This window comes from Salmo trutta, chromosome 12, assembly GCF_901001165.1.
Source record: "Salmo trutta chromosome 12, fSalTru1.1, whole genome shotgun sequence".
Classification (NCBI taxonomy): domain Eukaryota; kingdom Metazoa; phylum Chordata; class Actinopteri; order Salmoniformes; family Salmonidae; genus Salmo; species Salmo trutta.
In genome coordinates, this window is record NC_042968.1 from 94,818,133 (window position 1) to 94,834,171 (window position 16,039).

Below are 16,039 nucleotides of genomic sequence, written 5' to 3' on the forward strand. Positions count from 1 at the left end.
GTATTTCAAGGCCTAGCTTCAACCTCAGTGCCTCTTTACTTGACATCATGGGAAAATCAAAAGAAATCAGCCAAGACCTCAGAAAATAATTGTAGACCTCTAACCAACTTGCCAAAACTATAGTTTGTTAACAAGAAATTTGTGGAGTGATTGGAAAAACGAGTTTTAATGACTCCAACCTAAGTGTATGTAAACTTCCGGCTTCAACTGTAGCTCCACATTGATCTGGTACTTCCTGTATATAGCTCCACATTGATCTGGTACTTCCTGTATATAGCTCCACATTGATCTGGTACTTCCTGTATATAGCTCCACATTGATCTGGTACTCCCTGTATATAGCTCCACATTGATCTGGTACTCCCTGTATATAGCTCCACATTGATCTGGTACTTCCTGTATATAGCTCCACATTGATCTGGTACTTCCTGTATATAGCTCCACATTGATCTGGTACTTCCTGTATATAGCTCCACATTGATCTGGTACTTCCTGTATATAGATCCACATTGATCTGGTACTCCCTGTATATAGCTCCACATTGATCTGCTACTCCCTGTATATAGCTCCACATTGATCTGCTACTCCCTGTATATAGCTCCACATTGATCTGGTACTGGTTCTCCCTGTATATAGCTCCACATTGATCTGGTACTGGTTCTCCCTGTATATAGCTCCACATTGATCTGGTACTGGTTCTCCCTGTATATAGCTCCACATTGATCTGGTACTGGTTCTCCCTGTATATAGCTCCACATTGATCTGGTACTGGTTCTCCCTGTATATAGCTCCACATTGATCTGGTACTGGTTCTCCCTGTATATAGCTCCACATTGATCTGGTACTTCCTGTATATAGCTCCACATTGATCTGGTACTCCCTGTATATAGCTCCACATTGATCTGGTACTTCCTGTATATAGCTCCACATTGATCTGGTACTTCCTGTATATAGCTCCACATTGATCTGGTTCTCCCTGTATATAGCTCCACATTGATCTGGTACTGGTTCTCCCTGTATATAACTCCACATTGATCTGGTACTTCCTGTATATAGCTCCACATTGATCTGGTACTTCCTGTATATAGCTCCACAATGATCTGGTACTTCCTGTATATAGCTCCACATTGATCTGGTACTTCCTGTATATAGCTCCACATTGATCTGGTACTGGTACTTCCTGTATATAGCTCCACATTGATCTGGTACTTCCTGTATATAGCTCCACATTGATCTGGTACTCCCTGTATATAGCTCCACATTGATCTGGTACTTCCTGTATATAGCTCCACATTGATCTGGTACTTCCTGTATATAGCTCCACATTGATCTGGTACTTCCTGTATATAGCTCCACAATGATCTGGTACTTCCTGTATATAGCTCCTCATTGATCTGGTACTTCCTGTATATAGCTCCACATTGATCTGGTACTCCCTGTATATAGCTCAATTTCTTTTGCCTCGTGTTTATTTTGTTACTCTGTATCGTTGGGAAAGGTTCGAAAGCCAGCATGTCACTGTAAAGTCTACACCAGTTGTATTTGCTGCGTGTGATTAATAAAATGTTATTATATTTGTAACTATTCCCCAGGTCATTGATGTAGAGAATGTGTTCTCAGTCAATGTACTTGGTAAAATACATCACACACACACACAAAGCTGTGATCCTCCTCGTCCAGTCCTCTGTGACCTTGTTGTGACAGCCTGTCATATAATCATATCATAACAGAGTGTAAGGACCATTATTCAATAATAATGTCATTAAGGTACAGAAGTGTAGTTGCCCTGTAACCTCACTCGATGGTTCAAGACCCATTTCAGCTGTTCCCCCCATCACTCGATGGTTCAAGACCCATTTCAGCTGTTCCCCCCCATCACTCGATGGTTCAAGACCCATTTCAGCTGTTCCCCCCCATCACTCGATGGTTCAAGACCCATTTCAGCTTTCCCCCCCCCCCATCACTCGATGGTTCAAGACCCATTTCAGCTGTTCCCCCCATCACTCGATGGTTCAAGACCCATTTCAGCTGTTCCCCCCATCACTCGATGGTTCAAGACCCATTTCAGCTGTTCCCCCATCACTCGATGGTTCAAGACCCATTTCAGCTGTTCCCCCATCACTCGATGGTTCAAGACCCATTTCAGCTGTTCCCCCCATCACTCGATGGTTCAAGACCCATTTCAGCTGTTCCCCCCATCACTCGATGGTTCAAGACCCATTTCAGCTGTTCCCCCCCATCACTCGATGGTTCAAGACCCATTTCAGCTGTTCCCCCCCATCACTCGATGGTTCAAGACCCATTTCAGCTGTTCCCCCCATCACTCGATGGTTCAAGACCCATTTCAGCTGTCCCCCCCATCACTCGATGGTTCAAGACCCATTTCAGCTGTTCCCCCCCCATCACTCGATGGTTCAAGACCCATTTCAGCTGTTCCCCCCCATCACTCGATGGTTCAAGACCCATTTCAGCTGTCCCCCCCCCCATCAATCGTCACATTTAGGCCTATACAGCAACGGCAGGTTCCAGAATGATATATTTAGCTGTTTCAAAGCTTGCTTACTGCAATTGAACAGTTAAACATGACTCAGGCAATGCCCAACCCATCGCCCTACACCTCTCCTGTCTACTTCTACTGGTGCCTGTCTGTGGTTTTGAACTCTCTGACTGTCTCATAGGTTCTTAGATGACACTGGGACTTATCGTTAATGTACAGGGCTATACATCTCTGTTAGTCAGTGTTGTATCACCCTGTTGATATCGCTGGTACAGGTTGTAGCCTGATGCTCGTCAGTGATTCAACCACCTAAACGTTTCTCTGCAGTGTTCAGGTAGGTTCAGGTAGATTCAGGTAGGCTCAGGTAGGTTCAGGTAGGCTCAGGTAGGTTCAGGTAGGTTCAGGTAGGTTCAGGTAGGTTCAGGTAGGCTCAGGTAGGTTCAGGTAGGTTCAGGTAGGTTCAGGTAGGTTCAGGTAGGCCCAGGCTTCTGCATTACTCTGCTGTGTTCAACACGTCCTAAAGGGGGGAAAAAAATATTATTCTGTGTGCTGAGTATTTTCCTTGGAACCCAATAAGCTACAGCCTACCTTATATTTCCTGCTTTTATTACCCTCGTTAAATATGAAAGAAAAAAAATCCTTTGTCATTTAAGTCATGTAGTCTGTCTTTTTATTAATCTTTTAAACCTTTTACTTCTGTTCTTGGCGCAAACTTTGAGATGTGTTTGAGATCAATACATTAATTGAAACACAACTGATTGACAGCACGGAGGGCCACGTACAACCTTATCGGTTGTTATCGCCGCAGTGAGCCGCGGATAACGGGCCGTAACAGAGGACGAGCGGCACGGGAATGCGCGGTCACCCTGGCTCCGCTCTGTCCGCTCACCGCACGGACGCGCGCAAAGGGATTTCCGTGGCTCCCCGGTCTCTGCTCTGCTTCTCTCTCTCTGAAGTTGATCTGTAATCGAGCTGCTGTTCGGCGGGTGACGGTAATTTATCATCTGTGGAGGTTGACGATCAGAAACGGACGGAATGACGTTTCCACGGATGAGTCGAGACGTTTGATGGAGGTTTCGTTGGGAATAATCAATGCCTTTTCTGACTCTACAGGGAATGTAAGTACGCGAAATGTGGTCATAGTCAATCGAGAATGACAGGTAGTCTAAAACGTGTACGCCGACCCCCGTTTTGGAATACGTCTGACTGGTCATTATATCCTGAGGGACAGAAAGACTAACATCTCTAAAATGTCCTATTCATTTAAGCAAACATTGAGAAAACATTAGGCTATATGTTATATAGGCTAATGTCCTTATGAGCTTAAAAGGATAGTTCAGGATTTTGGCAATGACCCACTGGGCACAACGCTGGTTGAGTCAAACGTTGTTTCCACGTCAATTCAAAAGACATTCAACAGAAGTTGAAATGAGCAGTGGAGAGGCCCTTTAATCTACTTCCCCCAGAGCCAGATGAACTCCTGCATACCATTTGTTATATTTAGGCTGTCTGCTTCCAGTATGAAGAGAAGAAGACAGTTTTGCGAGCCGATGCTAACTAGTGTTAGCACAATGACTGGAAGTTTATAGGAACTACTAGCATGCAAGCCAGGGCTGTGGGCTGTCACCAGTTATTGGAGACGTTACAATATATATACATTTTTTATACCACACAAATGATCAAAATGACAAGCTACTCTGACATTTTAAATACTGAGATCAATAAAACCAACGACCAATGTCTTAAAGGCAATATCATAGGCACTAGCGGTTGGGGGGGGGGGGGGGGGGGGGGGGGCAATGCCCCTGTGACAACAATTTTGGACCCCCTTGTGGCCCCCCCTAAATGTGGAGTATGAAATCATTTTTACATAACAAATTTTTGCTATCGTTATTTTTTTTTTACATCTGTTATTAGACAGTGGCAACGATGATGATTATGAACATGGTCTTTTGCCTGCTAATGCAGTGAAGAAAACGATATGACAACAATAACGTCTAATGTAACTGGCCCCTCTAACAGTACAACTGGCCCCTCTAACAGTACAACTGGCCCCAGCTTGGCCCCCCCCCAGCAGTTGAAATGGTCTAGAACCACCACTGATCATAGGCCAATGAAAAGAGTGGACCCAGATCTCAGGCCTACTATATGAGGAGGAGATTATAGTCCAACTTTCCAGTGGCACTCATCTATTCAAACAGATTCTAACCGCAATTGTATTTTTAAAATATTGCGAAATACCTTCTACCTGCTGTTCACTGACTGCGACAACTGAAATATCAGCCCTTCCTGTAGAGCTGTGTGTTCTTCCTGTAGCCCTTCCTGTAGCGCTGTGTGTTCTTCCTGTAGAGCTGTGTGTTCTTCCTGTAGGGCTGTGTGTTCTTCCTGTAGAGCTGTGTGTTCTTCCTGTAGGGCTGTGTGTTCTTCCTGTAGGGCTGTGTGTTCTTCCTGTAGGGCTGTGTGTTCTTCCTGTAGAGCTGTGTGTTCTTCCTGTAGAGCTGTGTGTTCTTCCTGTAGGGCTGTGTGTTCTTCCTGTAGGGCTGTGTGTTCTTCCTGTAGGGCTGTGTGTTCTTCCTGTAGAGCTGTGTGTTCTTCCTGTAGAGCTGTGTGTTCTTCCTGTAGGGCTGTGTGTTCTTCCTGTAGCCCTTCCTGTAGAGCTGTGTGTTCTTCCTGTAGGGCTGTGTGTTCTTCCTGTAGAGCTGTGTGTTCTTCCTGTAGAGCTGTGTGTTCTTCCTGTAGAGCTGTGTGTTCTTCCTGTAGAGCTGTGTGTTCTTCCTGTAGAGCTGTGTGTTCTTCCTGTAGGGCTGTGTATTCTTCCTGTAGGGCTGTGTGTTCTTCCTGTAGAGCTGTGTGTTCTTCCTGTAGAGCTGTGTGTTCTTCCTGTAGAGCTGTGTGTTCTTCCTGTAGGGCTGTGTGTTCTTCCTGTAGGGCTGTGTATTCTTCCTGTAGAGCTGTGTGTTCTTCCTGTAGCGCTGTGTGTTCTTCCTGTAGCGCTGTGTGTTCTTCCTGTAGAGCTGTGTGTTCTTCCTGTAGAGCTGTGTGTTCTTCCTGTAGAGCTGTGTGTTCTTCCTGTAGAGCTGTGTGTTCTTCCTGTAGAGCTGTGTATTCTTCCTGTAGAGCTGTGTGTTCTTCCTGTAGAGCTGTGCTCTCTCTCCCCAAGGCCAGATAATCACCACTTATTATTCTGAATTCAATGGATGGTGGTCAGTAACCCGATATGAGATTACTGTTACAATAATATTTTAAGACTATCTATGGTAACACATACTGTATTCTATTACTATGGTAACACATACTGTATTCTATTACTATGGTAACACATACTGTATTCTATTACTATGGTAACACATACTGTATTCCATTACTATGGTAACACATACTGTATTCTATTACTATGGTAACACATACTGTATTCTATTACTATGGTAACACATACTGTATTATATTACTATGGTAACACATACTGTATTCCATGACTATCTATGGTAACACATACTGCATTCTATTACTATGGTAACACATACTGTATTATATTACTATGGTAACACATACTGTATTCTATTACTATGGTAACACATACTGTATTCTATTACTATGGTAACACATACTGTATTATATTACTATGGTAACACATACTGTATTCTATTACTATGGTAACACATACTGTATTATATTACTATGGTAACACATACTGTATTCTATTACTATGGTAACACATACTGTATTATATTACTATGGTAACACATACTGTATTCTATTACTATGGTAACACATACTGTATTCTATTACTATGGTAACACATACTGTATTCTATTACTATGGTAACACATACTGTATTATATTACTATGGTAACACATACTGTATTCCATGACTATCTATGGTAACACATACTGCATTCTATTACTATGGTAACACATACTGTATTCTATTACTATGGTAACACATACTGTATTCTATTACTATGGTAACACATACTGTATTATATTACTATGGTAACACATACTGTATTCTATTACTATGGTAACACATACTGTATTGTATTACTATGGTAACACATACTGTATTATATTACTATGTGTAACCGATGTGAAATGGCTAGTTAGTTAGCGGTGGTGCGCGCTAATAGCATTTCAATCAGTGACGTCACTCGCTCTGAGACTTGAAGTAGGGTTTCCCCTTGCGTTGCAAGGGCCGCGGCTTTTGTGGCGCGATGGGTAACGATGCTTCGGTGGGTGTCAGTTGTTGATGTGTGCAAGGGTCCCTGGTTCGAGCCCTGGTTGGGGCGAAGAGAGGGACGGAACCTACACTGTTACATATGGTAACACATAGTGTATTCCATGACTATGGTAACACATACTGTATTCTATTACTATGGTAACACATACTGTATTCTATTACTATGGTAACACATACTGTATTCTATTACTATGGGAACACATACTGTATTATATTACTATGGTAACACATACTGTATTCCGATGGCAGTGGCTAAAGGAACATTTAATATTGTTTTAAATCCTAAAACACCAAGTTAGATCTACCTTATTATAAATTAGGCCGTCGTCACTGTCAAATCGTGAATGATATAATTCTTCACGTTTTACAGGTGAAACGTCCATGCTGCATGCCAACCGTTTGATCCGCTCTGGATAAGAGCGTTTGCTAAATTACGTAAATGTAAAATGTAAATGATCCCCCCACCATCAGTTTCATGGGAATATACATGTTGATCTTGTTGAACGATAACGGTGGCTAACCGGGCCGAACTAACCACATTATAGAGCGGATGGCGTTAAACACGGTCACCGCATGAGAAACCAAATTCAACAGTTCAACACAATCATCCTAAATTGTTCTAAGAAATGTCATGGTGTTTTTTGGGGTCTAACAGTAACCTGATAAATAAACGTAGATTTGACCGTGCTGTTTATATTCAGTTTGTTATGTAGAATACTCGTCATTACAGGATCTTGTGAGCCAGAACAATTCTGAGAGGTGGAGCAGAGTCGCTCCGCTGTGCACCGGCTGCTCTACACCCCTGATTAAATAAATACAATTAAAAGAAATACTTTTTAAAACATTTTTTTTAATATATAGCCTAATTTGAATCGTATTTATTTTAATATATATATATATATCGTAATGTGTCTGTTTATAATTGATATGAACAGTGAGATGAGCTGGCTGTGGGTTTGGCCTGTCTAGTGTCTTGTAGTTGACATGGACAGTGATATGTGTGTGTGGCAGGGAGAAACTTGGAGTCAGTGGGTTTTGTTGGACGGACACAGCAGCAGAGTTGGCCTGTGAGCAGAGTTGGCCTGTGAGCAGAGTTGGCCTGTGAGTGTGTGTGTGTGTGTGTGCGTGTGTGTGTGTGTGTGTGTGTGTGTGTGTGTGTGTGTGTGTGTGTGTGTGTGTGTAGCAGAGGAGGCTGGTGGGAGGAGGTTTAAGAGGACGGGTTCGTTGTAATAAACAGAACGGTATCAAACACATGGAAGCCACATGGTCGACTCTGTTACGTTTATTCCATTCCAGCCATTACAATGAACCCCGTCCTCCTGTAGCTTCCCTCCACCAGCCTCCTGTGTTGTATAACATTGGCTGAGCTCTCTCTGTTTCATACCAGACTACAGCCTTTTCTCCTCATCTACAAGACAATAAGGCCAAGACAATGTGAGTGTTCCTCAGTAACAATCCCAGGCTCTTGTAGGTGAATATTCTATGTAATATAATAGCAAAGTAAACACAAACGTGTGTTCTGCTGCTGTCGTTATTGGAATGAATATCATGTGATATCTGTTACTAGTAATAACTTAGGCAACCTGAGAATAATTAACCTGTCAACTCTGATCTCTGATTCACCTCATAGACTTGTAGAAAAGTATTTGAGCAGGAGATAAGAGATAGAGATTGCGGGGGGTTGCTATAGGTCCCCAGGCTTCAACACCTGTTGGACAGGTTTTATAACTGCTGAATTTGATTTGGCCTACTGTTTGTACATTCAGCCTGAACAGGATCGTGACTTTCCACTTTCCAACCAATACTGGTGCGTACAACCAGCAGCAGTACAACCAGCAGCAGTACAACCAGCAGCAGTACAACCAGCAGTAGTACAACCTAGCAGCAGTACAACCAGCAGTAGTACTGGTACATACAACCAGCAGCAGTACTGGTACGTACAACCAGCAGCAGTACTGGTGAGTACAACCAGCAGTAGTACTGGTACATACAACCAGCAGTAGTACTGGTACATACAACCAGCAGTAGTACTGGTACATACAACCAGTAGTAGTACTGGTGAGTACAACCAGCAGCAGTACTGGTACGTACAACCAGCAGCAGTACTGGTACATACAACCAGCAGTAGTACTGGTACATACAACCAGCAGTAGTACTGGTACATACAACCAGCAGTAGTACTGGTACATACAACCAGCAGTAGTACTGGTGAGTACAACCAGTAGTAGTACTGGTGAGTACAACCAGCAGTAGTACTGGTGAGTACAACCAGCAGTAGTACTGGTGAGTACAACCAACAGTAGTACTGGTACATACAACCAGCAGTAGTACTGGTGATTACAACCAGCAGCAGTACTGGTACATACAACCAGCAGTAGTACTGGTACATACAACCAGCAGTAGTACTGGTACATACAACCAGCAGTAGTACTGGTGAGTACAACCAGCAGCAGTACTGGTGAGTACAACCAGCAGTAGTACTGGTACATACAACCAGTAGTAGTACTGGTACATACAACCAGCAGCAGTACTGGTACATACAACCAGCAGTAGTACTGGTACATACAACCAGTAGTAGTACTGGTACATACAACCAGCAGCAGTACTGGTACATACAACCAGCAGCAGTACTGGTACATACAACCAGCAGCAGTACTGGTACATACAACCAGCAGCAGTACTGGTACATACAACCAGCAGTAGTACTGGTACATACAACCAGCAGTAGTACTGGTACATACAACCAGCAGTAGTACTGGTACATACAACCAGCAGTAGTACTGGTACATACAACCAGCAGTAGTACTGGTGAGTACAACCAGCAGTAGTACTGGTGAGTACAACCAGCAGTAGTACTGGTGAGTACAACCAGCAGTAGTACTGGTGAGTACAACCAGCAGTAGTACTGGTGAGTACAACCAGCAGTAGTACTGATGAGTACAACCAGCAGTAGTACTGGTGAGTACAACCAGCAGTAGTACTGATGAGTACAACCAGCAGTAGTACTGGTGAGTACAACCAGCAGTAGTACTGGTGAGTACAACCAGCAGTAGTACTGGTGAGTACAACCAGCAGTAGTACTGGTACATACAACCAGCAGTAGTACTGGTACATACAACCAGCAGTAGTACTGGTACATACAACCAGCAGCAGTACTGGTACGTACAACCAGCAGCAGTACTGGTACGTACAACCAGTAGTAGTACTGGTACATACAACCAGCAGCAGTACTGGTACATACAACCAGCAGCAGTACTGGGACATACAACCAGCAGTAGTACTGGTACATACAACCAGTAGTAGTACTGGTACATACAACCAGCAGCAGTACAACCAGCAGCAGTACAACCAGCAGCAGTACAACCAGCAGTAGTACAACCAGCAGCAGTACAACCAGCAGTAGTACTGATACATACAACCAGCAGCAGTACTGGTGAGTACAACCAGCAGTAGTACTGGTGAGTACAACCAGCAGTAGTACTGGTACATACGACCAGCAGTAGTACTGGTACATACAACCAGTAGTAGTACTGGTACATACAACCAGCAGCAGTACAGGCACATACAACCAGCAGCAGTACTGGTACATACAACCAGTAGTAGTACTGGTACATACAACCAGCAGCAGTACGGGTACATACAACCAGCAGTAGTACTGGTGAGTACAACCAGCAGTAGTACTGGTACATACAACCAGCAGTAGTACTGGTACATACAACCAGCAGTTGTACTGGTACATACAACCAGCAGTAGTACTGGTGAGTACAACCAGCAGCAGTACTGGTGAGTACAACCAGCAGTAGTACTGGTACATACAACCAGCAGTAGTACTGGTACATACAACCAGCAGTAGTACTGGTACATACAACCAGCAGTAGTGCTGGTGAGTACAACCAGCAGCAGTACTGGTACATACAACCAGCAGTAGTACTGGTGAGTACAACCAGCAGCAGTACTGGTACATACAACCAGCAGTAGTACTGGTACATACAACCAGCAGTAGTACTGGTACATACAACCAGCAGCAGTACTGGTACATACAACCAGCAGCAGTACTGGTACATACAACCAGCAGTAGTACTGGTACATACAACCAGCAGCAGTACTGGTACATACAACCAGCAGCAGTACTGGTACATACAACCAGCAGTAGTACTGGTACATACAACCAGCAGTAGTACTGGTACATACAACCAGCAGTAGTACTGGTACATACAACCAGCAGTAGTACTGGTACATACACCAGCAGTAGTACTGGTGAGTACAACCAGCAGCAGTACTGGTACGTACAACAAGCAGCAGTACTGGTACATACAACCAGTAGTAGTACTGGTACATACAACCAGCAGCAGTACAACCAGCAGCAGTAGAACCAGCAGCAGTACAACCAGCAGTAGTACAACCAGCAGCAGTACAACCAGCAGTAGTACTGATACATACAACCAGCAGCAGTACTGGTGAGTACAACCAGCAGTAGTACTGGTGAGTACAACCAGCAGTAGTACTGGTACATACAACCAGCAGTAGTACTGGTACATACAACCAGCAGTAGTACTGGTACATACAACCAGCAGCAGTACTGGTGAGTACAACCAGCAGCAGTACTGGTACGTACAACCAGTAGTAGTACTGGTACATACAACCAGCAGCAGTACTGGCACATACAACCAGCAGCAGTACTGGTACATACAACCAGTAGTAGTACTGGTACATACAACCAGCAGCAGTACGGGTACATACAACCAGCAGTAGTACTGGTGAGTACAACCAGCAGTAGTACTGGTACATACAACCAGCAGTAGTACTGGTACATACAACCAGCAGTTGTACTGGTACATACAACCAGCAGTAGTACTGGTGAGTACAACCAGCAGTAGTACTGATGAGTACAACCAGCAGTAGTACTGGTGAGTACAACCAGCAGTAGTACTGATGAGTACAACCAGCAGTAGTACTGGTGAGTACAACCAGCAGTAGTACTGGTGAGTACAACCAGCAGTAGTACTGGTGAGTACAACCAGCAGTAGTACTGGTACATACAACCAGCAGTAGTACTGGTACATACAACCAGCAGTAGTACTGGTACATACAACCAGCAGCAGTACTGGTACGTACAACCAGCAGCAGTACTGGTACGTACAACCAGTAGTAGTACTGGTACATACAACCAGCAGCAGTACTGGTACATACAACCAGCAGCAGTACTGGGACATACAACCAGCAGTAGTACTGGTACATACAACCAGTAGTAGTACTGGTACATACAACCAGCAGCAGTACAACCAGCAGCAGTACAACCAGCAGCAGTACAACCAGCAGTAGTACAACCAGCAGCAGTACAACCAGCAGTAGTACTGATACATACAACCAGCAGCAGTACTGGTGAGTACAACCAGCAGTAGTACTGGTGAGTACAACCAGCAGTAGTACTGGTACATACAACCAGCAGTAGTACTGGTACATACAACCAGTAGTAGTACTGGTACATACAACCAGCAGCAGTACTGGTACATACAACCAGCAGCAGTACTGGTACATACAACCAGCAGCAGTACTGGTACATACAACCAGCAGTAGTACTGGTACATACAACCAGCAGTAGTACTGGTACATACAACCAGCAGTAGTACTGGTACATACAACCAGCAGTAGTACTGGTACATACAACCAGCAGTAGTACTGGTGAGTACAACCAGCAGTAGTACTGGTGAGTACAACCAGCAGTAGTACTGGTGAGTACAACCAGCAGTAGTACTGGTGAGTACAACCAGCAGTAGTACTGGTGAGTACAACCAGCAGTAGTACTGATGAGTACAACCAGCAGTAGTACTGGTGAGTACAACCAGCAGTAGTACTGATGAGTACAACCAGCAGTAGTACTGGTGAGTACAACCAGCAGTAGTACTGGTGAGTACAACCAGCAGTAGTACTGGTGAGTACAACCAGCAGTAGTACTGGTACATACAACCAGCAGTAGTACTGGTACATACAACCAGCAGTAGTACTGGTACATACAACCAGCAGCAGTACTGGTACGTACAACCAGCAGCAGTACTGGTACGTACAACCAGTAGTAGTACTGGTACATACAACCAGCAGCAGTACTGGTACATACAACCAGCAGCAGTACTGGGACATACAACCAGCAGTAGTACTGGTACATACAACCAGTAGTAGTACTGGTACATACAACCAGCAGCAGTACAACCAGCAGCAGTACAACCAGCAGTAGTACAACCAGCAGCAGTACAACCAGCAGTAGTACTGATACATACAACCAGCAGCAGTACTGGTGAGTACAACCAGCAGTAGTACTGGTGAGTACAACCAGCAGTAGTACTGGTACATACAACCAGCAGTAGTACTGGTACATACAACCAGTAGTAGTACTGGTACATACAACCAGCAGCAGTACAGGCACATACAACCAGCAGCAGTACTGGTACATACAACCAGTAGTAGTACTGGTACATACAACCAGCAGCAGTACGGGTACATACAACCAGCAGTAGTACTGGTGAGTACAACCAGCAGTAGTACTGGTACATACAACCAGCAGTAGTACTGGTACATACAACCAGCAGTTGTACTGGTACATACAACCAGCAGTAGTACTGGTGAGTACAACCAGCAGCAGTACTGGTGAGTACAACCAGCAGTAGTACTGGTACATACAACCAGCAGTAGTACTGGTACATACAACCAGCAGTAGTACTGGTACATACAACCAGCAGTAGTGCTGGTGAGTACAACCAGCAGCAGTACTGGTACATACAACCAGCAGTAGTACTGGTGAGTACAACCAGCAGCAGTACTGGTACATACAACCAGCAGTAGTACTGGTACATACAACCAGCAGTAGTACTGGTACATACAACCAGCAGCAGTACTGGTACATACAACCAGCAGCAGTACTGGTACATACAACCAGCAGTAGTACTGGTACATACAACCAGCAGCAGTACTGGTACATACAACCAGCAGCAGTACTGGTACATACAACCAGCAGTAGTACTGGTACATACAACCAGCAGTAGTACTGGTACATACAACCAGCAGTAGTACTGGTACATACAACCAGCAGTAGTACTGGTGAGTACAACCAGCAGCAGTACTGGTACGTACAACAAGCAGCAGTACTGGTACATACAACCAGTAGTAGTACTGGTACATACAACCAGCAGCAGTACAACCAGCAGCAGTAGAACCAGCAGCAGTACAACCAGCAGTAGTACAACCAGCAGCAGTACAACCAGCAGTAGTACTGATACATACAACCAGCAGCAGTACTGGTGAGTACAACCAGCAGTAGTACTGGTGAGTACAACCAGCAGTAGTACTGGTACATACAACCAGCAGTAGTACTGGTACATACAACCAGCAGTAGTACTGGTACATACAACCAGCAGCAGTACTGGTGAGTACAACCAGCAGCAGTACTGGTACGTACAACCAGTAGTAGTACTGGTACATACAACCAGCAGCAGTACTGGCACATACAACCAGCAGCAGTACTGGTACATACAACCAGTAGTAGTACTGGTACATACAACCAGCAGCAGTACGGGTACATACAACCAGCAGTAGTACTGGTGAGTACAACCAGCAGTAGTACTGGTACATACAACCAGCAGTAGTACTGGTACATACAACCAGCAGTTGTACTGGTACATACAACCAGCAGTAGTACTGGTGAGTACAACCAGCAGTAGTACTGATGAGTACAACCAGCAGTAGTACTGGTGAGTACAACCAGCAGTAGTACTGATGAGTACAACCAGCAGTAGTACTGGTGAGTACAACCAGCAGTAGTACTGGTGAGTACAACCAGCAGTAGTACTGGTGAGTACAACCAGCAGTAGTACTGGTACATACAACCAGCAGTAGTACTGGTACATACAACCAGCAGTAGTACTGGTACATACAACCAGCAGCAGTACTGGTACGTACAACCAGCAGCAGTACTGGTACGTACAACCAGTAGTAGTACTGGTACATACAACCAGCAGCAGTACTGGTACATACAACCAGCAGCAGTACTGGGACATACAACCAGCAGTAGTACTGGTACATACAACCAGTAGTAGTACTGGTACATACAACCAGCAGCAGTACAACCAGCAGCAGTACAACCAGCAGCAGTACAACCAGCAGTAGTACAACCAGCAGCAGTACAACCAGCAGTAGTACTGATACATACAACCAGCAGCAGTACTGGTGAGTACAACCAGCAGTAGTACTGGTGAGTACAACCAGCAGTAGTACTGGTACATACAACCAGCAGTAGTACTGGTACATACAACCAGTAGTAGTACTGGTACATACAACCAGCAGCAGTACTGGCACATACAACCAGCAGCAGTACTGGTACATACAACCAGTAGTAGTACTGGTACATACAACCAGCAGCAGTACGGGTACATACAACCAGCAGTAGTACTGGTGAGTACAACCAGCAGTAGTACTGGTACATACAACCAGCAGTAGTACTGGTACATACAACCAGCAGTTGTACTGGTACATACAACCAGCAGTAGTACTGGTGAGTACAACCAGCAGCAGTACTGGTGAGTACAACCAGCAGTAGTACTGGTACATACAACCAGCAGTAGTACTGGTACATACAACCAGCAGTAGTACTGGTACATACAACCAGCAGTAGTGCTGGTGAGTACAACCAGCAGCAGTACTGGTACATACAACCAGCAGTAGTACTGGTGAGTACAACCAGCAGCAGTACTGGTACATACAACCAGCAGTAGTACTGGTACATACAACCAGCAGTAGTACTGGTACATACAACCAGCAGCAGTACTGGTACATACAACCAGCAGCAGTACTGGTACATACAACCAGCAGTAGTACTGGTACATACAACCAGCAGCAGTACTGGTACATACAACCAGCAGTAGTACTGGTGAGTACAACCAGCAGCAGTACTGGTACATACAACCAGCAGTAGTACTGGTGAGTACAACCAGCAGTAGTACTGGTGAGTACAACCAGCAGCAGTACTGGTACATACAACCAGCAGTAGTACTGGTGAGTACAACCAGCAGTAGTACTGGTGAGTACAACCAGCAGTAGTACTGGTGAGTACAACCAGCAGTAGTACTGGTGAGTACAACCAGCAGTAGTACTGGTGAGTACAACCAGCAGTAGTACTGATGAGTACAACCAGCAGTAGTACTGGTGAGTACAACCAGCAGTAGTACTGGTGAGTACAACCAGCAGTAGTACTGGTACATACAACCAGCAGTAGTACTGGTACATACAACCAGCAGCAGTACTGGTACATACAACCAG

General features: G+C 44.6%; 1 protein-coding gene across 1 annotated transcript in view; it reads left to right on the forward strand.

Moving 5' to 3' along the window:
* Positions 1-3,400: 3,400 nt before the first annotated feature.
* thsd1 (thrombospondin, type I, domain containing 1) overlaps positions 3,401-16,039 on the forward strand; it is a 51,714-nt gene continuing 39,075 nt past the window's right edge. The window contains exon 1 of the mRNA XM_029770398.1: positions 3,401-3,614. The gene's annotated coding sequence lies outside the window, so the exon portion shown is untranslated. The remainder of the gene's footprint in view (positions 3,615-16,039) is intronic.